General features: G+C 44.9%; 1 protein-coding gene and 1 pseudogene across 2 annotated transcripts in view; both read right to left on the reverse strand.

Annotated features, from left to right (window-relative positions):
• The window catches only part of LOC149357780 (uncharacterized), a 78,178-nt gene continuing 53,626 nt past the window's right edge, over nt 1-24,552 (reverse strand). For both annotated transcript variants that reach the window (XR_016291888.1, XM_089584922.1), the window contains one exon: nt 1-373. The gene's annotated coding sequence lies outside the window, so the exon portion shown is untranslated. The remainder of the gene's footprint in view (nt 374-24,552) is intronic.
• LOC149357781 (anaphase-promoting complex subunit 10 pseudogene) lies at nt 85-884 on the reverse strand (annotated as a pseudogene).

A 24,552-nucleotide genomic window follows, 5' to 3' on the forward strand; every position in this document is an offset into this window, starting at 1 on the left:
CAGAAACGAACCGCTTTAAGTTGCTTAAATCAGTACAAAATCCCATCATGCTCTATCGTGCAATAATGCTTACACGCTGATCTCTCAGCGGATGCAGCTGAAGGCAATGCATTCCGGACTCGTGAAGTTGAGGCCGGGCAAGACACTGACGATGGCTCGCTGAGCAGCAGGAGAGTACAACTTGATCTGTCTCAGACGGGTGTCGAAGCCATCCATGTGGTTCTCCAAGACCGCAATCTGCACATGGAAGGCGCGGACAGGGTGGCCAGCCAAGTCTTGCATAGCAATGTGCACCCATCCCGTTGGCTCATTCAGGTGAACAGTTTTGACCACCCGCAGGTCGTGGAAAGTGCTTCCCACTTTCACGGCAATCCTGGAAACATAGGACAGACCAAATGTTGACACTGTATAGCATGCGGGCAATTTCATTCAGCGGGCAACAGCAATCAGCAATGTGGGGCGCAAACTGAAATTCACCGGCGTTAGCTCATTAGGACCGCCTATTTAGCCTAGAAGATGCGTTCGTGGTACGAATGTGGAGCATTCCGCGCAGTTGCGGATGAATGTCGAGAGCAGAGGGGTAGGAAAGGAGTGGCCAGACTGTGGAGATCACGCAGAGGCCACCTGATCCACACTGCACTCTTGGGCATAACAGCGGCGCAGGAGTGCGACAGGGTGAACACAAGAATGACATAGTAAGAAATGTGTGTGAAATTGCAGGTATTTTTGCGGAAATTTTCTGTTGTCATAATTACGCCTTTAACAGAAACGCGTTAACGAAAAAAAAAGTAATTTTCTGTTTTTGGAGCCGCAACACCCCCATCTCACCGAACTTTGGTCACGTGAGCACCACCATTGCACAAAAAAGTGATCCGAAAAACCATTGCCACCTTTCTTCAGTCCCGTCACATATTTTGAGCGTCAAAAATTTCTAAGCGCAATATTAGCGCGCAGAATGAGAAGCAGTGCACATTCTGCAGTCCTATTTGCTGCGGTCCTGCATTCATCCATTGGCGGCATTGACGTGATGAGCGGAAAGCTAGAATAATACCGGAGTGCTGCGTCCGGGACATTCACCGTTCAGACCGTTCGCACACAAGGTAAGTGGCGCACATTTTGAAGCGAAAAGCTTCACTACGCTAGTCAGCACTGCGCTTCGCGTGAGCCGGCGTATGTCGGAGTATGACTGACGTCACTCACGGCGCAGGCTACTGCGCATGTGCGCCTCCGCTTCTCCTCCTCGCCATCGTTTGACCTTTAGCTCCTGCCGTGCGCAGTGCGCATTTGGAAGGAGGGGTATATAAGGTGCGCTTGCCCATCAGAACAGGCGCACGCTGCCGTGCGCTATGCGTCATCGTTTGACGTTCGCCTCAAGCGCGTGTTTATCGCGGAGGCCGGCTATATAACCGCTTGCCAGAGAATAGGCGTGCGCATTCAACGTGCCCAACAATGATGGATAAAGAAGTTTAATAATCCTGCATAACTTACGGTATATATCATTCATAAGCAATTTTCATAACTACACAAGGCAGACGTATAGCATAACTATAAGCTAACCGAAGAATAACCATAAGTTAAGCCGTAAACATAACCATAGGCTAAATCATAAGCATAACCGGAAGTTAAACCATAAGCATATCCATAAGTTAACCGTAAGCATATCCATAGGCTAAATCAAAAAGCATAACCATAAGCTAACCCCGCTGTGGTGGCTCAGTGGTCACGGCGCTTGGCTGCTGACCCGAAAGACGCGGATTCGACCCCGGCCGCAGCGGCTGAATTTCGATGGAGGCGAAATTTTAGAGGCCCGTGTTCTGTGCGATGTCAGTGCACGTTAAAGAACCCGAGGTGGTCGAAATTTCCGGAGCCCTACACTACGGCATCTCTCACAGCCTGACTTGCTTTGGGACGCTAAACTCCAATAACCAATAACCAACCGTAACCATAAGCTAAACTATAAGCATTACCGCAGCTTTTCGCTTCGAGATATCCAGGCTTAACCTTAGCTAAGCCCCTGCCAATTTTTTACCGGAATCAATGATACGCTTTTTATTGTCTTTTGGAAGTGTTGTTGCAGGCTTGTACCCCTGTTGAAAAGGGCAGTGAAGATAAATCGCCGGGGCACTTGGAAAATCTTAAGTGGACGGGCAGCTTTAGTTACCACTACAGATCTCAAGACTAGCAGTCTCCATAACTTGTTTTGAGCGTCCTAATTCACTTGCAAAGAATCAAGAGCACGCTAGCGTATGAGTGGAGAGCGAATTCTATTCTTTCGAAATAGCGTGCCACCACAGCCGCTTTACCACCGATGCGTCACTGCGGCTTCACTATGTCTCACAAAAGGTGCACAGCGCGCGGAAGAGAGAGGAACACAAGCGAGAAACAGGGAAGAGTGCTATAGTTTGCGGGAAAGTGAAGTGGGCACAAATTTTGCTTTGTCTGCTGATATGCACACCTAAAAACCGAGTAAGCGCGGGAAATTTTAGGCCAGGGAAGTACGCGATTGGTTAGCGGAGGAGCACGACAAAGAGCACGGGCTTTTCAATTTCGTTTCTCGTCCAAGAAAGGATCACAAGTGTACGTTGTATCTTTTTATTTTTATCGTCGTTTATTCACGCAGGTGCAAGTAATGCAGTAATTGCGTTTATTTTGTAAGGTTTAACATTGTGATTTTAGTTTTCAGCCGAAAGTTTCTACACGGGCGTTCCAAATGCCGAACTTGCACTGCCACAGGGAAGTTTTCCAACAGCACTGATGTCATTCGAGTCGACATTCCAGATTTTTGAGCCCCTTCGACATGCGAGCTCACTCCGGATCCTCCAATGGCAATCGCCATCGCTTCGGCCAGCCCTTGGAAGAGGTCAAGGCAGGAGTAACTTTATGAAAGATGGCCAAATTACACAGATTAAATTACAAACAAATTGAAAAAGGGATGGTGGTGGAATCCTAGGCTAGGAGGCGCAAGCCACCGCCCGATACGAAGGGTTACGCCTCTACCATCCATCCATACACCCCGACCACAACCGTGCCGCGTGCGTCTGCTCGGGCTCTGTGGTTGTTGAATACGATATCTGCTGCATGCGTTTTTCTGGTGCTTCTTTAGCAAATAGTTCTTGTACTCGTTAAATGGGGGCCTCGAGATAACTGTACACCATTCAGCATGCACTACGCGAGCGCGAACTTTCCGCAGCAATGCGCCGATCACGGCGACTGCGCACCTTAGTACCTCGCACTATGCTACTTAAAACATCCATTTACAAACATTTTGCTCGCTGGCTTAGATAAAACTCAAGCTGCGCTCTACTTATGTTAAATAATCCCCTGTGACCTAGTAGTGTGACATTTGAGGGGGTTGGCAGGTGCAAGGTTATTCACTACCGGTCAGCCGGATTAACTGCAGTGCTAGGACAGTCCCTTGACACCACTCGATGGAGCGCCTCTTTTTATGGGAAGCATATTACTAGAGCTACACTACAGCCCGTCGAGCGCGGCGGTGGAGCTACCATTGACCTTTAGCGTGACCACGTGACACCACGTGGCAATATGACGTCACAGCAGAGGAGAAATGGGCTGCCGGCTCGAGCGGTCGGCCGCGGCGGTGGAGGCTCCACATCAGAGGCGCGGCGGCTGACCACGTGACAACATGACGTCACAGCAGAGGAGAGATGGGCTGCCGGCTTGCGCGGTCGGCCGCGGCGGTGGAGGCTCCACATCAGAGGCGCTGCAGCTGACCACGTGACGCTACAGCAGCGGTATAAAGCTGAGCTTGCCTCGCTCTCCGGCCACTTACGAGGCGGCCAGGTGTTGGGATGCCGCCTAGAAGCAGGGCTGATTTGAACGAGAAGCGAAAGCTTCAGCGTGCCACAGAGACCGATGAAGAGCGGGATGAACGTCAACCAAGGAAAGCCATGCATTACCAAAACTAGCCATCAATATGCTTCGCATCTGACTAGGCTTAACCTTAGCTTAGCCTCAGCCATTTTTTGCTCTTATTTATACTTATGCTCTGCTATATGCTTATTTCTAACTGGTTTAAAGTTGCAGCTTTCACATGGTGCTACTTTAGTAGACAATTCTTATATGCATTTAACTCCCTCTTATGCCAGGAATCTGCCAGTGATGAGGACATCGGGGACATGCCATGTTCTCCTTTCATCATTGCAAAAGGAGCAGCCGCCGCGGTGGCTCAGTCGTTATGGCGCTCGGCTGCTGACCCAAAAGACGCGGGCTCGATCCCGGCCGCAGCGGTTGAATTTCTTTGGAGGAGCAATTCTAGAGGCCCGTGTACTGTGCGATGCCAGTGCACGTTAAAGAACCCCAGGTGGTCGAAATTTCCGGAGCCCTCCACTACGGCGTCTCTCATAGCCTTAGTCGCTTTGGGACGTTAAACCGCATAAATCAATCAATCAGTCATCATTGCAAAAGGTGTAATTCCGTGTGGTACCGCACTCGGGCGAGCATTCCTGATTTAAAACTTGTTTTGTGCAGGAGGCGGTTTCCTTACTGCAAAGAGCTTCCCCCTATGCCTTGACACCCTGGCAGTGATGCACGGAACCAACCCATGCCAAGCTTTGAAGCTCATGTTTTTCGTACACTTTGCTTCCAATGTTGTGCACCGCAAGTAAACAAGCCCCTGCTTGGAGTTACACAGCGGTAAGTAGTGACCTCACTTGTTAACTGAGTTGTGATAACCTTCCTTGTTTTGGTTTTGGCACTTCTCACATATCCAGTGATGATCGAAGTTATAGGTATATACCACTTTATCATAGGACCCTTTTATGAAAATGCTGGCAAAGTGCAAAAGCAATCTTTAAAAAGTAAGAAAATGTTTGCTGAACCCAGACAACTAATCAACTATGGAATGAAATTTTGCTTTTCTGCTGTTTGGTTAATGCAGCTGGTAAAATAGCGCTCTAAAGAAATCTGTAGAAAGGAAAGACAGATAAAACTATTTTTTTTTGGAGTTGATCTGAAACCACTTCTTTACAGATTACGGCTGTACTACCTGCATTGCATGGTGCCCAGTCACTAATATAAAAGAGTTGGAGAGGGTGGTACTATATTGCTTCTGCGATTGTGTAGCAGTGTATGGCTGTTCTGGTGGAAGTTATACACATTGCATGCTCATAGCGGTCATATATATTTGGCCACGGCATCACAGGACCTGGGGGCGAGGTTTTGCTGAAGAGTGCATATGTGCATGCAATGTAACCCTTTAGTGGCCATATAAGGATCCATTGTTTATATATAGATTTGAATGTGTCGCCATGCAGATTTGATGGATTTGACGTCATAGATGGTACTTCGCAGAAATTGTCAGCATTCTTTCACTATTAGTAAGTATGAGGACTTGTGTTCATGTAACTGTGCGATGAACGTTGTGATGGTTTGATCGCATTTCCACTACTGCTGCTGGGGCTTCTTTGATCTTGAGCTCTGGCAGCGTATGTGGTTGCGGCTTTATTTGGAGGGTATACTATAGCTACGATTCGGACTATCTGGCTTATATATATGTATATATATATATATATATATATATATATATATATATATATATATATATATATATATATATATATATATATTTTTTTTTTGTAGCAGGATTTCCGGGGAAAGGAACTTAGCGACAGATAGCCAAAATGCCGGTCCGAGAGCTTCGGTCATCCAGCCAGCGATCTCGCGCCACGCGCTAGCGGAGCGGCGGCCGCCGCTGCTCATCTTCCTCTTTACAATCACCCCCGGGCTGAAGGCGAAGCCATCCTGGCGAGTCAGGGAGATGACAACACACACGGGTCATAGTACGGCTTCAGGCGTGACACATGAACAGTCTCGCGGCTGCGTCGGCGTTGATCTGTGGAGGGTGTCACCGGGTCGACAATGTAGTTGACCGGGGAAGTGCGCTCTACGATGCGGTAAGGTCCGTGGTACTTGGGGAGAAGTTTGGACGAAAGGCCAGGTGAGGTAGACGGCACGTGAAGCCAGACGAGAGAGCCGGGTAGAAAACTGTCATCAGTGTGGCTTGTGTCGAAACGGAATTTTTGACGCCCCTGCTCGCCGGATGTTAACGACCGAGCGAGCTGACGGCACTCCTCGGCATGCTTGGACGCCTCCGAAAGAGGGGTGCACTCGGACACCCCTCCACCAAATTGTAGCAGGATTTCCGGGGAAAGGAACTTAGCGACAGATAGCCAAAATGCCGGTCCGAGAGCTTCGGTCATCCAGCCAGCGATCTCGCACCACGCGCTAGCGGAGCGGCGGCCGCCGCTGCTGATCTAAGTGGCTAAATTTGAAACGATGCAGTTTCCGAGTTAATAGGTGTACTTTCCTATAATGAAAGATTTAAAGGCCCTACTTGCTTTGCATATTGTTTTAACACAATGACTTATATGGCTCGAGGCATATTATTGCACGTGCTTTTAGGACCAATTTGTTTCATGGTTTCATGGCTTTTAACATCCTAAAGCAACTCAGGCAATGGGAGATGTAGTGAAGGGCTTTGGAAAATTTGACCACGTGTGGTTCCTTAATGAGCACTGACATCGTACACTACACGGGCGCCTTGCATTTCCCTTCCATCGAAACACGGTCGCCGTGGCCGGGATCGAACCTGAGTCTTTCGGGTCAGCAGCCGAGTGCCGTAACAATTGGGCGACAACGGTGGGGTTAATTTGTGTTTATTTGGATTTTACTTAAGAATTCAATGTGCCGGTCGCTACTCTAAAGAAGCCTTTATTGAGCTACCTCCGCTGTAGAAAAGAGCCGCGCTAGGCAGCTGCTTCGAAGCTACATAATGCCTTGCGAGATCCCAAATTTTATAGCACCAGGCGTCCTTTCAAGAATGTTCCCGATTGCTGACAGTGCTGCCATGTATCCTCACTGTGCTAGATGTGCAGGTCATCATTCCTCAGGCAACGAGGTGTGCTATTCAAAAAGCGAAGCTGGTGTATGAAAAAGACGTATGGTCCACGGAGGAGAGATTCACAAGATGTAAGCAAAAGCACGGTGACATCAACGTGATTTTAGAATATTACATTATGGATACACTCCATCGCTCCAGACAAATTCTTAAAATTAAATATGTCGTAAAAATGGAGAAGGAAGATGAAAAGGAATCGTTACCTAAACACTTCATGATCCGGTCTATGCGAGAAGCTTACCGCCTTTACAAGTTAGCTCACCCTGCCTGCCATGTTCGCCTTATAAAATTTGCTATCCTTGTGCCCTAAGTGGCTGAAACGCTAGCTGCAGTGGCATGTGCTGGGTTGTTGCGTTCATGTTGTAGCCCAGGCTGCTGCTCTTCCACGGCTTTGCACATAATCTTCTGTTTCTCAGCAATGCACTGCACTCTGCCTCTGTTAAGTTGGTCACATTTGTGAGGTTAACTGAGATATCCCCCCAGTGAGGAAATTTTTCATCTAGCTGGATTAGCCTCTAGCTAGAAATGTGCCTTTTCTGTGTCGGAACATGCATAAAATATTGTACAGCCTACCATACTTCATGGTAACATTTAGCAGTTCCCTTATGAAAGCGTTAAGTCAAACCATCATAACTTTTTTCCCTGAACAAATTTGTACCTCGGATGAATTGTGCCAATAATACATGATTTCTGGTCCCTATTTTGTGGTGCTTAATCGGTGTAAGAATAGGATAAATGATGAGGGTTTAAATATTTGTCCAATGTCTGGTTCTTTTCATTGCTCTATTTGGTGGAAACACAATTGTCTTGTAATTTAAGCCAGTTTTTGAAACTATGCGCTTTAAAACTAGAATTTCAAATATCAACACACTTAGTGGAAACAACGTTTGCTCAGAAGAATAAAGGCTGTTAACCAGCAGTGTTAGAGAAATGGAACATAAAAAGCAAAGATAGCTTCATAAGTCGCATTGAAGCTGGACTTTCTTCAAGAAGAAATCAGCTGCCTCAAATAAGAGCAAATTTGATTTGATTGCAGCGTTTGAAGTTTGGGTATGTAGTTTTTTGCTGTCAACAGATCAGGTATACTGTCCATTATCATTGGCCGCCGTGTTTTCCGGCCTCTTCAGTGGTCAGAGGATTTTGACTCAGATAGTGAGGGAATCCATAGAAAAATCAGGGAACTGGAAGAAAGTACCTTGCTTGACACTCTGGCTTAGTGGCGTATCAAGCATGGTGTTTGTTCTTATCGTGTCAGTCAGCATGACTGGAATCATGGTGTGAGTACACAAGCCTTTGCAACCAAAGTGCTTCACTTTTGCAGCCAAATTTTTTAGCACACTAAGTCAATGAGGCGTTCTTGTTCACGTTAGCACCCATTTTGTGAGTTCTGTCAAAAAACAATGTTCTTTAGCTCCAACATGTTTTGGCATTGCATGCATCTGCTAAGTCTTTTGTCTATGCAACTCACAATGGTGTTAATAAATAGAGCAGTGAAATTTTTGTATGGTTTGCTTTCGCTACTGACTGCGAGAAAAGGCTGTTGCTAAAGGTACGTCGGATGGGCCCGGTGCATCCCCCCCCCGTTCTCTCAGTACGTCGGATGGACCAGGAGCATTTTTTTTTCCAAATACACCGGGCAAATCTGACAGTGTTTTTCAAAGTCCGGCCATTTGATTCTTGCCCGGTGGTCTGCTCGATTTACTCTCATCGTGCTCCTTTGAATTTGACCAGGAGTAGTCATACCTTTGGCACAAGAATGTCTACTCTCTGCCCGGAATGGGTCAACTGGTGTTTGGCACACGTACTCCGAGAGCGCCATGCAATGAACTGCTTGTTCACATGACAAACACCCTGTTCTCCGGTTGCACCGTTCGCTACACATCGTTTTGTTAGAGTGTGTGAACTGAAAAATTAGTTCCGACTATTTCCATGCAACGTGGTGCACATGTGTGCTTTTCTGTCGTGCGCCGAACTCCGCTTCATGAACTTGAAGGCTTGTTTACTTGCGACAATCGGCTGCCCTTAGTTGAAGCTGAGTGTGCGTGCGGGATCGGTGCTCCAAATACACGTGTGGTGTGTGGCACTGGCTGAGAGGGACCCATTGGCTCACGCTAAGCTCGAATCACTCAATATGTGAAAACTTCTACCTGAAAGATCAAGCAGCGAGCTAGGCAATTTCCTCGTATTCCCCTCAGAAATGTCAATGTTAGCCCGGAAATGGTCTGCACAGTCTTTGTCAAAAGTTCAGAGCCCAGGGGGTTCACTTCCAAGCTTTATATTGGGACTCCAGGAGCATTCATGGAAGTCCTACCTATTGCAGGAGGCAGTTACAGGCATCTTCATATGTCCAGCAAATTTGTAGCGCGAGAGATCCATAAAGAACGACACAGTGTGGCTCAAAAGAAAACCCCTTGGACTCCAAACTTTAGACAAAGGCTATACATGCTTCCTGCTATGCGGTTGCTTGTCCACAATAATTTTCTGTATTGTGGTGGAGTATGTCCTTGCATCACCTACGTCACCGCTGTATATAAATATAAATATATAAATATCTAAATATAAATATATAAATCTAAATATATTATAATATAAATATTTATAAATATCTAAATATAAATATAATATAATTTGCTGTATATAAATTCGCCATAGTATTGCTTTTGCCATGGCTGTGAGGCATAATATAAATATTTTAAAAATGATTATTATATCTGGTGGTAAAAAAGAGCTAGCATTGTATTTTTTATGTAGTACGGACAGATGCATCTAGGGATATGCGTGCTGTGCACAGCATAGGCGCTCGATCTAGCAAGCATTCTGCTGTGCTTCACTGCTGGTGATAACTTGCTTAAATTATGAGCAGAACGAGGCGACAGATTACAATACTGGAGCGAAAGCACCAAGATGCTGGTGTACGCCGCGTCGCTTGCTGCTAACATATGTGAGCTGGTGCGAGTGATTGTAGTGCTACATGCACACACAACCGGGTGTGAAGATATATATGTGAGATTTTTTGGGAGAGCTGGGCTTGTCTTACTTCATCTGAATGACAGGCGGCGATATAAGAATGGGAAAACTTCCCCTTGCAGCTCCTCGAAAGTCGTGATATGTGGAATGGAACTTGCAAATGCTTCGCAGAGAAGAGTGTTGCAAGTAGCAATAGTGCACTGGATGGCAGCATCCACGACCATGTTGGACGTCACTTTAGCCATGGGCCGGCAGCTACAGGCGTCGTACGCTCAGTGAGAATGAACACTCTGTCGGGCGTAGCTTTAGACACCTCAGCGAAAGAAAAGTGGAAATTTGAAAAGCGGAGAGTTTAGCTAGGCTTGTGTTGGATACATTAACTGTGGGAAGAACGAAAGACGAAAAAGATGGAAAACTTTCTTTTTACACTATATGATATATGCACATACCTCCAGAGATGCAGGGAAGAGGGAAGTATGCTAGGTATGCGTCGAATATCTCATAAACAACGGCCGAGGGCAAATCTCTGAATTACATGCAACTTTTCATTTCCAGCAGTTTGTAGCTTTCATGTCAAGGTCCTTGCATGGAGTGAAGGACCCCATATTTAACTAAGTGCCCCGCCGCGGTGGCTCAGTGGTTACTGCACTCGGCTGCTGACCCGAAAAACGCGGGTTCGATCCCGGCCGCAGCGGCTGAATTTCTTGAAGGCGAAATTCTAAAGGTCCGTATGCTGTGTGATGTCAGTGCACGTTAAAGAACCACAGGTGGTCAAAATATCCGGAGCCCTTCACTACGGCGTCTCTCATAGCCTCAGTCGCTTTGGGACGTTAAACCCCAATAAACCAAACCAAACCATATTTAACTAAGTAATGAGTGATGACAGTTACCAAACAACGCTTTGCCGGTAGCTTCCCAGTCTGTGTGCAGAGGTGTATACGGTAGCAGAACAATCCTTGAAAACACAGTGATTCACCAGTACCACCTTAAGACTTGGCCCAGCATCCGTACTTTGTTAATTTTCTCCTTTCAGTAAGTGTAACCCCTGCAACATTTCAACATTGCCAGCTAATTTTGGCAGTATCGCGTTGCCTCAGGGACGACCTTACCGTACCTTGTGTTAGCCTTGGCTAAGGTCCATACTTGCAAAGCCTCACATCATTTCCTTTTGTTTAAATTACCTATTTTGCATTGCATTTTTTTTTCAGTAAATTTCAGAGGGAAGCCCCATTGTAAAACAAAATTATGCTTGACAGTACATTACCGCATGCTGTGCCCTTAGATGGCTGTAGGCTGAAGGGACACTGAAAACCAATAGCGGCAACCGGAAGTCGCCACTACAATGCCACCGAAGGTCACGGACCACCAATTTTACAAGCAGATAGTACAGCCTAAAATATATAAAAGCAAACAGGCCTGCCACTGAAAGATGACTTTATTTACATGAATGAAAATGCTGATACCTTCAGGTATTCTTCTAAAAGTGCATGCATGAGCAAACATAGATATATGTCTGATTAAAATTTCTTTAAGAAACCAACCAGTGCTAGGGGCATAAGTAGAATGGGTATCAAAGCGACGCAAGTAGTACAGTTACTCAAAGAGAAGTGCAGCAACAAGATCCTAGTAATGAAGGGACCGATATAGTGCTTATTTGGTGAGAAACAGTCGCATAGAGTGAGCGCCGGAGTTTTCCAAGAGAGTCAGTTGTTGCTGTTGCAGTGCCCCAAAAGTACTTGCACTTGCGTTACGGAAAAAAAACATTAGATGGCGCAGCATGATGCACTTTTCACCCAGGTATCTTTTCCACCGTAGCACACATCTCTTTTCCAGTACTCATGAAATTGCTATCCAAGAAAGGAGGCATCAGAGGCACAAAAGCACTCACTGCAGTCATTTCATTTTCTGTGAAATGCTTGATCACATTCTTCACCATCACGTCAAAGATTTTATTCTAATTCGTTTTGCTGCAGTAGTGATCTGCCACATTTGGCACACACGTAAATCCTCTTTCATGACGCGGAAGCACCGCAGCAGCAATGGCCTTACGCTGGTCTCAGTTATTTGTGCTGTTTCTCGGTGCCTTCTTGGGCCCCTGCCGGTATGGCCCTTCATCGGCTCCGGCCTGCGGGAGCCTCGTCGCAGACTTGTCCTTGGATCTGTTTCCCAACGGTCCTGACGCGCTAGCCTTCAACTCGTCGTTACCAAGTTGCGTCCTCTGCTTGAATGAAGTGGTGGCGCTGGGAGACTTCGCTGCAAACAAGGCATCCGGAGGAACATCGACAACAACGGGTGCGGCGCTGACGTCGGCAACAAAACCGAGTATCTCGAGCACCGTTGTCAGTGGGCGTGGAAGCACCGCAGCAGCAATGGCCTCACGCTGGTGACGCCATTGCTGTGCAGCTGTGTAGGTCAGTGAACTTCCTTATGAATGTTTTAAATTTGATGACCGGTGTTTAGTTTTGCATCCACGCCCAGAAGCAGTGCTGCAACCCTTCAGTGTTCTTCTTTTGTTGATATGGGGTGATATAGAGAGTAACCCTGGTCCAGGGAATGCGTCGCTCCCTGAAATTTCGAAAATCCTGGATGACATACGTCAAAGGTCCATTGGCATGGAAGCAGCCCAGGCTACGATGTGTGACGACTTATCCGAGTTGAAGCGAGACCAACAGGCGGCAACACGCGATATTGCCGATATTAGAAAGCGTCTCGAAGCTGTAGAAAACGTAGCGACTGGCTTGTGGTAGAGCATCCGCCTCGCATTCGGGAGGTGCTGGGTTCGATCCCCAGTGCCGCCGGGTACCCACCGGTTTCTTTAATGGGTGCAAGATTTACCCTGGCCTGGTGCTCGGCTCTTCTAGGGTGAAATGCTTGGGAAAAGGGTCTTAGACCAAACAGTTGCCTTGACGGATGAGTGATAAGTTCCCCCGACAAGCAACCATAAGTCCGCCTCGTGCGGCATAAGCCCAATTTGAGCTTCGGTATCAGAGATTACAGCAAGGCTGACTTCCAGGCTATTAATAACAATCTGTCTTTATTTTTAGATGAATTTTTGAGTGCTTATCTCGACCGTAGTGTTCATCGTAACTGGGAGATCTTCAAATCTAGAGTTTCTGACCTCGTAAATGAATACATACCCATCAAAAAGGCATATAGCAACAGTGCTGCCCCCCGGTACAACAGGTATCTTAATAAGCTTTCCAATTAGAAAAAAATTGTTTTCAGGACAGCTCGCTTCACGCACTCTGCAGTCAGGTGGTCCGCGTATAAAGCCGCTGCAGTCGCTCATTCAAAGGCATTAAAGTCAACCAAATTTACCTTCTTTAGTCAGACTCTTCCAGCTATGCTAAGTAATGACCCGAAACAGCTTTGGAACACAGTGAAAAGAAAACAAAATACCACCATACAACTATTTACCCTGGAAGGGGTTCCAGTTCCTGACCAATTGCGCTCATCGCTTCTCAATAGCACTTTTATCAAAGCCTTCTCTAGCTCCACCGACACTTCCGTCTTACCTTCGCTCATAAAATATCACTTTTTACCAATGGATCCCATCGTCATCTCCTCAGAAGGAATTCGTGGCAATATTAACTAACTTAAAATGTCATCCTATTGTGGTATCGATGGCCTCAGTACTAAAATCTTGAAAAGTATCGTAGGATATTGTTCCATTATACTACAGTGTATCTTTTCGCAGTCTTTAAACCATCACACCCTTCCGAACGACTGGCTCACTGGCAAAATAATCCCACTGCACAAATCAGGGGATACGCGAGATCCACATAATTACCGTCCCATCTCACTTACTCCCGTCCCATGTAAAGTTCTAGAGCACATCCTATTTAGTAATCTTGTTAATTTCCTAAAATCAAAGCAGTATTTTACTCCGAAACAGCATGGTTTTCGCAAATTCTTCTCATGTAAAACGCAGTTAATGATTTTCACTAACGACTTGCATGTTTGTTTAGACTCTGGACTCATTACTGATTGCTTATTCTTAGATTTTTCAAAAGCCTTCGATAAAGTCAGTCATTCTCTTTTACTTTTAAAGCTGAGCTCACATAACATTGACCCTAATGTACTCAATTTGATTCGTGCCTTTCTTAGTAACCGTACTCAGTGTTCACCAATAACCACGACTCATCACCAGCGCCAGTACGTTCAGGTGTGCCCCAGGGGTCGGTCCTTGGCCCGTTATTATTTCTAATATACATGAATGACTTACGTTGAAAGATTTCATGTAACATGTGCTTGTTTGCTGACGACTGCGTAATTTACAGAGTTATTAATAACACTGATGATATTGTTCAGCTACACACAGACTTAAATTAAACTTATGACTGGTGCCAATTGTTGAAAATGGAAATAAACATAGCTAAATGCAAATGCACGCGCTTAACCCGTAAGCAGCAGACAAGCCCAGATTATTTTATTAACGACGCTCAGCTGAATCCAGTCTCGTCTTACAAGTATCTTGGCGTTAATGTTTGTTATTACCTTTCTTCGAATGCTCATATCAGGTTCATTACTTCAAAGGCTAACCGCATGCTAGGGTACGTCCGCAGAAATTTTTCATCCTCTCCACCTTCACTGAAAATGCTACTATATACTACTCTCATTCGTCTGCAACTAGAGTACGCATGTTCGATTTGGGATCCTGACGCCATCACATTAACAAAAAAACTAGAGGCCGTACAGAATCGAAGCGTCCGTTTCATCGTTGGAAACTACCATCCCACTGCCAGTGTAACCGAAATGAAATCTAATCTTAAACTCTCCTTACTCTCCACTTGCCGTAAGCTTTCACGCATTTGCCTCTTCTATAAAATTCACTGCCACAATCCTTGCCTGAAAGCCATCTGTGTAAACGCACCATCTTTCATCTCGCCTCGTATAGACCACAATCATAAAGTAGCTGTTCCACACTGCGGCACAGTGACCTGTTCTAATTCCTTCCTCCCTAAAACATGTCATGACTGGAATAATCTTTCACCCACTACCACCTGTGTTAGCGACGCTGCGCGTTTTAAAAGCAAATTACTCACACTGTTAGAATCAGATCAATTGTGATATGTTGTCTACCCATATATAGACTATATAAGGTTTTCTTTTTTAATCCTTGTATTTTTTAGCTTCTGTACTTTTGTTCTCAATGTTTTGTCCTCTGTTTTTAGCATCTTTCAACATTGTTCTATATATGGCGCTCACTTTGATCTATGTATTGTTTTTTTCACTGTCCCACCCCCTCTGTAGTGCGAAAGCCCTGAGGGTAAAATGAATGAATGAATGAATGAATGAATGAACCAAGAAGCTCAGCTAATCTCAGAAAGTTTTCATTGTTTACAGTGAAAAGCTAGCTGTCAGGATACAAGACGAAAAAAGCTAGGCAAGGTCCATTTCATATGAAAGCTTATATCACGGGATACCAATATAACACAAAAACAGTGTGACAAGTAGATTTTTTTTAGGCGGAAAAGGTAGGGGATGGGCCAGCAAGAATTTGCGCAGCTGTATCTATGACGCATCAAAAAACCAAAGGTTGCGAAAAATGGCCAGAAAGAAACGCTTAAAAGCACGATGAAAACAAGTGAAAAAATAAGACATGCTCTTTAAGGTGACAAGTGATAGAAGAGATAAAGAGCTCAGAGGGCAGCAAGTAGTAGGCCAAAAAGCGTAAAAGTTAAAAGTGATAAAAGTTGACTGTGAGGTAAAAGAAGAAGTGTAAAACAAGGAGCAAGTGGTGAAGGTAGAAAATAAAAATACTGCTGAAAGCCCAGGATACACATGATAAGACAAGTGTTGTGTAACTAAAACCAGGCATTGCGTGCAGATAGGCTAGTTCTTTTTGTGATATTGTGTAATGCTGCCATCTTGCAATTCACTGTGAGAACTGTAAAATTTTGGAAACAGGATGTTAATCCGAATTTGAAAGAATGCAAGTAATAGCGAAGAACAAAAACACACTGGCTTGTGAAATCGTCGAAGCAGGCAAGATACTGGCAATGAAAGACCAGTGCATAAGCAAACCTTCAGTTTCATTATTTGAAAATGTACCAGCCTATTTGTCACGCAGTATCAGATCTTAGAAAAGCGACATTTGTCTCACCATCAACACTGTTCCCACTTCGAGTTATTGATCAATGCGCTCTGGCCCTACCATAAGCTTGCCGTCCCGGTTAGCTCAATTGGTAGAGCGACTGCTCCGGTGTAGCGGTGGTCCCGGGTTCGAACCCCGGACCAGGACGAATTTTTCTCTAACTACGAAGTTTCTGTGAAAGCTGTATAGCTTTCCTTTGTGGCCGTATGGCTGCGCTCGGGTGGACGTTAATGAGTAATTACTCTCTTATTACAATGCTTCATATTGTGACTATAGCTGGATACAACTGAAGAATGCAGCGGCAAATGCCCCTATGGTGTCGAATGATTCTGATGACTTCATGGCTAATTCCTATGCATTTGCTAATCTATCAGACCAGCTGGCAAAGTGAAAGGATTAACCACAAATTAACCAAAATAACCACAACATCGTAACGGTTGGTTGGTGCCAATCGACAAAGAATTCCTTTTAGCGGTATTTTAGCCTACACTCTTGAGTTGTATACTATGCAAGATAACCCATGCATCCAGCATTGCATATTGTGGTGGCACACCCCTCGTTATGTGCTGCCTCAATAAACTGGCTCCTCAGTAAATTACGTGAGGATTGCTGATGAGAGATGCAGAATTGTTATTTCTGCATTTGATATGAAGCTTTTTGGATGGGTACGCTGTAAGCCGCACATAGTTCTTCCAAAGTGAATCTGTAGGGGGGAGTATATATGTCGAATGAGTGAGGAGCCCACTATGTTGTACTGACACGCTCAGCTGTGTTGACTAGCCTCGAGGACAGCTAAGCATGGTAGTGAAAGTACCTTTTCCTTGCAGCCTAGTTCAAACTGAGCATAAGCTAGGATACTGAAAAAGGCTGTTAATACTTGCATTATTGAGGCCTGCATGTGAGCCGCACTAGCGGTGTCTGGAGAAAATGCTGCAGCATTGAAAATGTGCGACTATAAATGCTCAACCAAAAGTTTTGTTAGAAGCTGTTGCTTAATTACGTTTTGAGTCTGCCTACACAGAACATTTTGTGTGCATTCTGCATGAACCTTTCGCTGGGTTATTGCTTGAGGTTGTGGTCAGAAAGGTTTTTCGCTCAGGGCAGCAGGCACTTTGTACTATTCTGGGACAAAATTAGGGTGAGCGAGTAAAAAAAGGAATGAAAAATATTAGCGCCCGACCCGCGCCCCGTAGAGCACAACGGGCTTACTATTCTGGGACAGAATATAGTGTGAGGTTGTAAAAGACAACCTCTCCCGCTCCACTAATGTACCGCGGGGGACTATTCTGGGACAGTGGAAGCTATGTGCAGATGTTAGAGGGTAACGTCACATTCACGTAACAGCTTCCTCTGCAGCACTAGACATCATTTTAGACTCGCGTATCACTAGTGGGGTATTAGTAATACAAACAAGGGTCTGCTCAGTTCTCTTAATTTCATCTGCGCTAAAATGTGCATATCCCTGGTCATGCATCTAGATCTTTGTAAAGACAAAGCACGTAAATATGTGCTGCAAACTTATTACCTGTCAAAAAAGATTTTTGCTCACGGCTGTACTTTCGGGTAACACAAAATAGGCATGCTGCAGATTCGGCCTGTGTATTCACAGACATTACTACCCTGGTGTCAAATAGTACTTTGAAGGAGCATTGAATGCTAACTGAAGTTGGCCTTTGTCGACAGGTTACTGGGGTCTGATTGCAAAGAAACTGAAATGGTGCTTTTATAAGCTACATAAAATGAAGAAACAAAGTACAGGCGGTGTCATGATTGCCTCATTTTCTAAGCAGACTGCAGTCTATTGACACATCAGATTTCTGGGTGCGGATCACAAGACCATAAGCAGCCCCGAAACTAGCTTCAAAATGTCGTCGTGAGAGTCCTTTTCGGCGTATACGTCAGAATTTGAATTTAGTGACCGGCAAATTTTTCAGTTTAGTTTTCTCAGCAATAAATGCATTTTTTGCTGCCACACAGACATCAGCAAATTTGAAAAGTGCAGACAAAATGGATTTTTCTTAAGAACAACAGGTTGCATGGAGTCGTTTTGCATCCCTTTAAAACCTAGTGATGGAGTTCAGTGAGGAGCTTTCACGCAAGTAACAAAGTACTGTGGTCGTTAAAAACCTTACTAAAGTGAACAATTTGGAAAGGTACATTCTGGCTTGGAGAGTGGTTTTTGTACTGAATAGTACTAAATATTACTGAAGATATTCACTAGTACACACAATGAAACTGAAATGTGGGCTTCAAAGGAATTAATTTTTTAAGGGGGGGGGGGGGGGGGGGCAGGAGGGCCGCAGTCATCATGCAATGTCTATTACTTGTTTGAAGACATTCTCACTGTCCGAGGAGTAGGAACGCTCTGTCCTTGCTTCAGGGCCATTGCAGCTGTGAATCCTGTCCGGGCAGGCAACGAACGCAGAGCGCTCAAAGAAGCAACTCTCCCTGTCTCCAAAAGTTGCTAGCATCATCACATCACTGCAAGACTTTGATTTTTTACTGTTCTGAAATGTGACTTTTTAAATCACTTTTTAATGCGTACGCTGTGACAAAGCAAACAGCCTGTGGCAAGCCTTATCATGCAGCAGTCACAAGAGCGGATGTACTATGTATAGGGAATTAATGTTTTATGGTTACACTGATAATTCAAACAGCTTGTGGCATACCTTACGTCCTGTTGCTTGTATCTCCCTGCTTCATGCCGTACAAGTGTCAGGTAAGACACAATTTGCATAAGATGCCTTATTTTGCGTATACTTGCTGTTACACTTTAGTGGCTGGGCCGCCGCGGTGGCTCAGTGGTTATGGTGCTCGGCTGCTGACCCGAAAGACGCGGGTTCGATCCCGGCCGCGGCGGCTAGAATTTCTTTGGAGGAGAAATTCTAGAGGCCCGTGTACTGTGCGATGTCAGTGCTTGTTAAAGAACCCCAGGTGGTCGAACTTTCCGGAGCCCTCCACTACGGCGTCTCTCATAGCCTTAGTCGCTTTGGGACGTTAAACCCTATAAAACAAAACCAAAGTTTAGTGGCTGGTTTTATGAATTGTAGCACTGCTTTCTATATTGTATGTGTTACTATTTTCATTTTAATGTTATTGTAGTCTCAAGATAAGACATACTAACTAGAGTGAAAAAATGTTTTGCAGTTACGCTGTGATAAGGCAAACCGCCCGTGGCATGCCTTATGTCCTGTTGATTGCATCTTGATGCTCAATGCAGCACTAGTCATAAGCAAAGCATATTTTTCCAATACACTCTCCTTTTGCGCATGCTTGGCATTTGTGCTGTGTCTGGTTGTGTTCATTGTTCAGCTATTATTACTTTATGTCGTATTCATCGTATTCTATTGCCGCCGCGGTGGCTCAGTGGTTATGGTGCTCGGCTGCTGACCCGAAAGACGCGGGTTCGATCCCGGCCGCGGCGGTTGATTTTCTTTGGAGGGGAAATTCTAGAGGCCCGTGTACTGTGCGATGTCAGTGCACGTTAAAGAACCCCAGGTGGTCGAAATTTCCGGAGCCCTACACTACGGCGTCTTTCATAGCCTTAGTCGATTTGGGACGTTAAACCACATAAACCAACGAACCATTGTATTGTATTACTATTTTAGAGCGAATCATGCCGTTCTGTATGACAGAAAGGCACAGGCTTCGTTTCTATTTTGCTTGTCATTACTGCATATTTCGCATGCTTTTACTGTAAGGCTGTAGTGCAGGCAGGACAATTTAATTTTCGTTTTTTCTTCGGCCACTCACCTACCGTTTATCTCAATTCAGCGATTCTGAAATACATTACTGTGTAGTAAAATACCAGCCATGATGGCATTGTTTAACACTGCATATTTTCCAATATTCTTGAATGCTAACTTGTCATTGCTTGTGATTGTTTGAAAGCGGTGAAATATTTTATTCTGTGGAAATGTGGCAGCAGTCCTAATGTTCTGTATCGGCTTTTATGTCGATCAATAAAAGATGATGTGAAAAAAATAGTGTGTGAAATGACAGAATATGGAGTTTCACAGAAAATTTCTGTGAGTCATGAAAAAAAAGCTGTTAAATGACATAAAACATGGTAACAGAAAATAGAACATCACAGAATTTTCCTGTTAGCAGCAAACCGAAAAAACCCGGTGAAATGACAAAAAAAGTAAAAACAAAAACATACGACAACAGAAAATTTCTGTCATCTTAACAGAAATTATTTTGTTAGTCGAAAACAGAAGATTTGTAAAATGACAGAAAAAGTAAAAAACCGAAAACTTATCATAACAGGAAATTTCTGGCAGGTCAGCTGCCAGAAATGTTTTTTTTTTAAATAAATATTTGTTACAGCGCCGCACTAACATGAGCAGCTGAGCCAACGCAGGCGTAAGTAGACCGGACCAGATTCCGCGGCGTTGGAGAAAACTTTTAGCGACGAGGTGCATTGTCTAGTGTTGTCTAGTGTGCATTGCCTAGTGCTCTGTGTCTAGTGTTCATGTTCAGAACCGAGAATAAAGTGCGTAGTGAGGTGCGGATGAAAAAAAACGAGCAGTTCCACCTTAGTGCGCCCTGTCTGAACAACATCAACGGCTGTACACTGTAAACAAGAATCAACCCAAATGGAAGTTTAAATGTTTGGCGTCACCGTTTAAACTCCATATGCGGAAGCATTTACTCGGTCAATATGAAGTAAAAATGTGCTAAATGACCTATTTTACTCCCTACACTTAATAATGAGGCATAAAGAACGATTCTCCTCCTCATAACTCTCATTTTGAAATGGAGTTTCTTAGTCTCAGTTTCTCAGTCCCTAAGTCCCCAATGGAGCAAAAAAACTATTTTACGCCATCCGCTCCGCCACCTAGCGCCTCGTCTGCTTCTGGTCAGTCGCCTCATAATGATGGTCAGTGATGACCCCTTGGCCACCGTCGTAGAAAGATCTCTGCTAACTTCTGCTCTCTCACGGGCGCTTTGCGCGGTGCAAGATATCGGCTTGTTGCCCTTTTCCGCTAAGCTACATAACTGAACTGCTTCAGTGAAGCCTGCAGTGCTCTAACTATACCTGGTATTCTTTTGTTAGTGTCGCCACCCATTTACAGACCCTGATTAGGCCTAATTCTCACAGCTTTTTTCAGTGTGGTACTAGTGGTGTGTTGCAGCAGATTATAGTGCGTTGCATGAAGAAGGAATGGTGGAAGAACACAGCTTCAACGTTGAGCTCTTGATTGCGCTGATGAGACTACACTTTTCTCAGTCATATTGAAAAACCAAGCCTTAAAGAAGTCAATATAAAAGCAAGCACTGTCACACCAAACTACCTTCAAGGATGTATTCATTATAAACTTATTGGAAAATTTTAATATTGTTTTTTTAGGAAAGGAATTCACGCAGTAGCTGCAAAACCTACCTCGGTGGACACCCGAACCGCGCCCTAAGGGAACGGGTAAAGGAAGGAGTGAAAGAAGAAATGAAGAGATGCCGTAGTGGAGGCCTCCGGAATAATTTGGACTGGAGACCTTTAACGTGCACTGGCATCGCATAGCACACGGGCGCCTAATTAATGGCAAGCTTAAACAGCACGCAGTTATGTTTAACGCCATCGCCTAACCACTATGACCCTGCAGCATGCGAGGGCAACTGGGAGCTGCAGTGTGTTGACGATGGACGGTGTCCGAACAAGAGCGCCACCAAGTACGGGAAGCTGCAGAGGCTGCGCCCCGAAGCGATCCCGAAGGCGCGTCCGTGACGCAATGAGTGTAACAGTCAGGAGGCGGCTTATAAGCAAAGCTGGTAATGCCGACTATTTGTAACCGATGGGTTTAATCATGTGTGCGACGTGTGTGACAGACAATTCGGCTTCAGCGCGACATTGTGACAGTCACGTTGAACCGAGTATCGTGGCACCGTAGACCGTGTGGTATATCAACACCTTATGACGGCATGCGCAGCAGAAGCAACGAGAATAGGCGCGTGCGCCGCGAGCACACGGCAGCACTAACGTCGTCCGCTAATCTTTCCCGAAATGCACGCACAAAGCCTGTCGCTGTTGGCTCCCGTCTCTGCTAAGCAACGATACAGGCAACACGTGGCAGATACAATTTACTTTCAGTACGTGAAGAATATGTGAATATGCTTTTGTTCTTTATGTGAACCGTGAGATAATAGGGAACCTACGTAGGCACAGGTTGAGCAGAGGGTGCTCAAGTCAGACTAAGCGTTTTTTTTAAAGAAATACAAAGAGCACTGCAGAAAAGTTAATTTTGTACATTTGATACGCGGTCAGGCGGGCGCAAACTGTGGGAATAATTGTCATGGTTATATGAGTAATTAACTAAATGAAATAATAGAATTTTTATTCAGTGCAGTTAGCATGCACGCTTTTATTGAAAACTTCGAGATAGTAGCATGGAATTACTATTCCAAATAATAAAATTTTAGTAACGCGCCCCTGTTCTGAGATACGCGTGTCTGGAATTTCAGCCCAGTCCGTGTGATTACGCACCACTAGGCATGAAGCTTCTTCCTGGTGTAACGCAGCTGTGGAGCGACAGGCGACGGGGATTACTTGTCCAGCAGTGCGGCATCGCTGCGCTTGACTGCATGTGTAGTGTAAAGCAACACCACGTCTTATCCCCCACTTTAATAGCAATCGCTTATAGGGGCCCAGAAACACATTTTCAGTGCATTGGTTTGCCTGTTGGCTGCATAGAATGAGTTATAGTGATGCTATAAGCATCAACCTTACCACGTATATTCTGCGTTTTAGTCTTCGAAGTACCTCGCAAAAACAAATTGCTGGCGCGGTCTGTGTCACCACAGAGTGACAGTTTTTAGCAGTGGATATGACATCATTGTGCGGGAGCCTGATGATTTTACAAACAGTAAATATACTGCGAACTGCGAACTGTGTTAATAAATGAAGATAGGTATTGTCACGTTTTCGGGTTTGATATTAGATCAACAAGAACACGTTTGCCTTACGTAAAACCACTGTAAAGCAAACAAAACAACAAAGCACCACCAGGGGTTCTGGCTATTGTTTTGCATCGAAGGCCTTTGCACCTCTCTGTACACATGCATATTTGACCTAGCACACAGCACTAAAGGCTACTCTCTTTGTATCTGAGAACCAGGGTATCGAACCGGAATTTTTCGGGTTCGGTTCGGGTTCAGTTCCGGGTTCGGCTCCAGTGCCACATTCCGTTCAGGTACGAACCGGTTCAAACGGGTTCAGACCACAAAATATTCTGAACGTAGATGGTTTTTAATAAAATTATTGTGTTGTTTACACTTCTCTATGATAACCGTGTATAAATAAAAACTGCAAATATTGCTCAATGCGAAATGTTTTGTTTTAGTGTCCACTATAAAAAGATATAAATTTGCGGCAAAAGCCGCGAAATAAAATGCACTGAAAATTAATGCACATCAACTATGTATACGCTGTAGAATATATCTGCTGAGCAACATATGCAGAACAGCTGGTGGATTTCGCAGCTGCTAAACCCTTCAGGTTCAGGAGACTCAGCGTCCTCGTTGCGCGAGTAATAGTTCTCTCCTGAAGCTCGCGTCAGTCGGGAATTCCTCCTGCGCAGGTATAGTGCTCTACTATATAGCGCAGAGTACTTTAGTGGACGCCTTCAGGACCCCCGCATGCGCCCACCATGACAGGAAGATGTCCTGTATCGGCAGGCATCTACAGAGAAGACATCTTTCCGTCACCCCAAAATCGGCTTGCCAGTCCTCCCCCCCCCCCCCGGCGCACCTCTAACATGTATTTCAATAGCTTACCAAACATATTTTATTTACCTTACCTGTTCTACATTGCCTTCGCAACTCGCGTTATATACCTGTATCTCGACTACCTATAGTTCAGTTTCTTCAAAAACACAGCTAATTGTACTTTTCGCTAGTACAGTGCAAGATTAAGATTTTGGCGTATTCTGTGTCGTTGCCATCTCTTGCTGTGATAAAACAAATATGATAAAAAAGCAGGTTTGGGTTGGTTTGGACCACTTCGTATTTCTATGGACAGAAATTTGCGACACCTTCTTCGCGACGTTGCGTTGACACTGTTGCAAGTGCTGCACTGCCCGAGGAAGAACAAATGCGCTTCAAACAATGTTTGACTTGCCTGGGGCGCTGTCAAAGGCAGTCTATGCGTTGGCAAAATGTCTTGCTACTTTGATAGAGTCTGGTGAATCTGTCGTGCACTTTTTCTCCACGAACTTGTTTCAGAATTTTTATTTTTCTTGGCAGCTGTGCTTATTACGTTACTAAATACTCATCTCTCTTTTCTTGTACATAGTCGGGGGTTATTTTTGTTTTCATACATTCCATTCCCTCAATCTTCGCTTTTCCTTAGAACACCTGCACGGCCTCTCCAGATGCAGCTTAGAACGGTTCTGATGAGTCAGTAATTCCTCTATGCTTATACCTGCAGCCTTACCTAGTATTTGTTGCCACCGGTGTATTAAAGCGAATTGAGCGGATGTAGATTCAGTAGGCCACAGATAAAACGTGGATCGTAGGGGTTTGGACGTGCCTTCGACCTAAGGGGATGTTTGTGGCGTGATCAGTGAATTGCTGCATA

This window comes from Amblyomma mixtum, chromosome 3 (assembly GCF_055824585.1).
Source record: "Amblyomma mixtum isolate Tamu chromosome 3, ASM5582458v1, whole genome shotgun sequence".
Lineage (NCBI taxonomy): Eukaryota > Metazoa > Arthropoda > Arachnida > Ixodida > Ixodidae > Amblyomma > Amblyomma mixtum.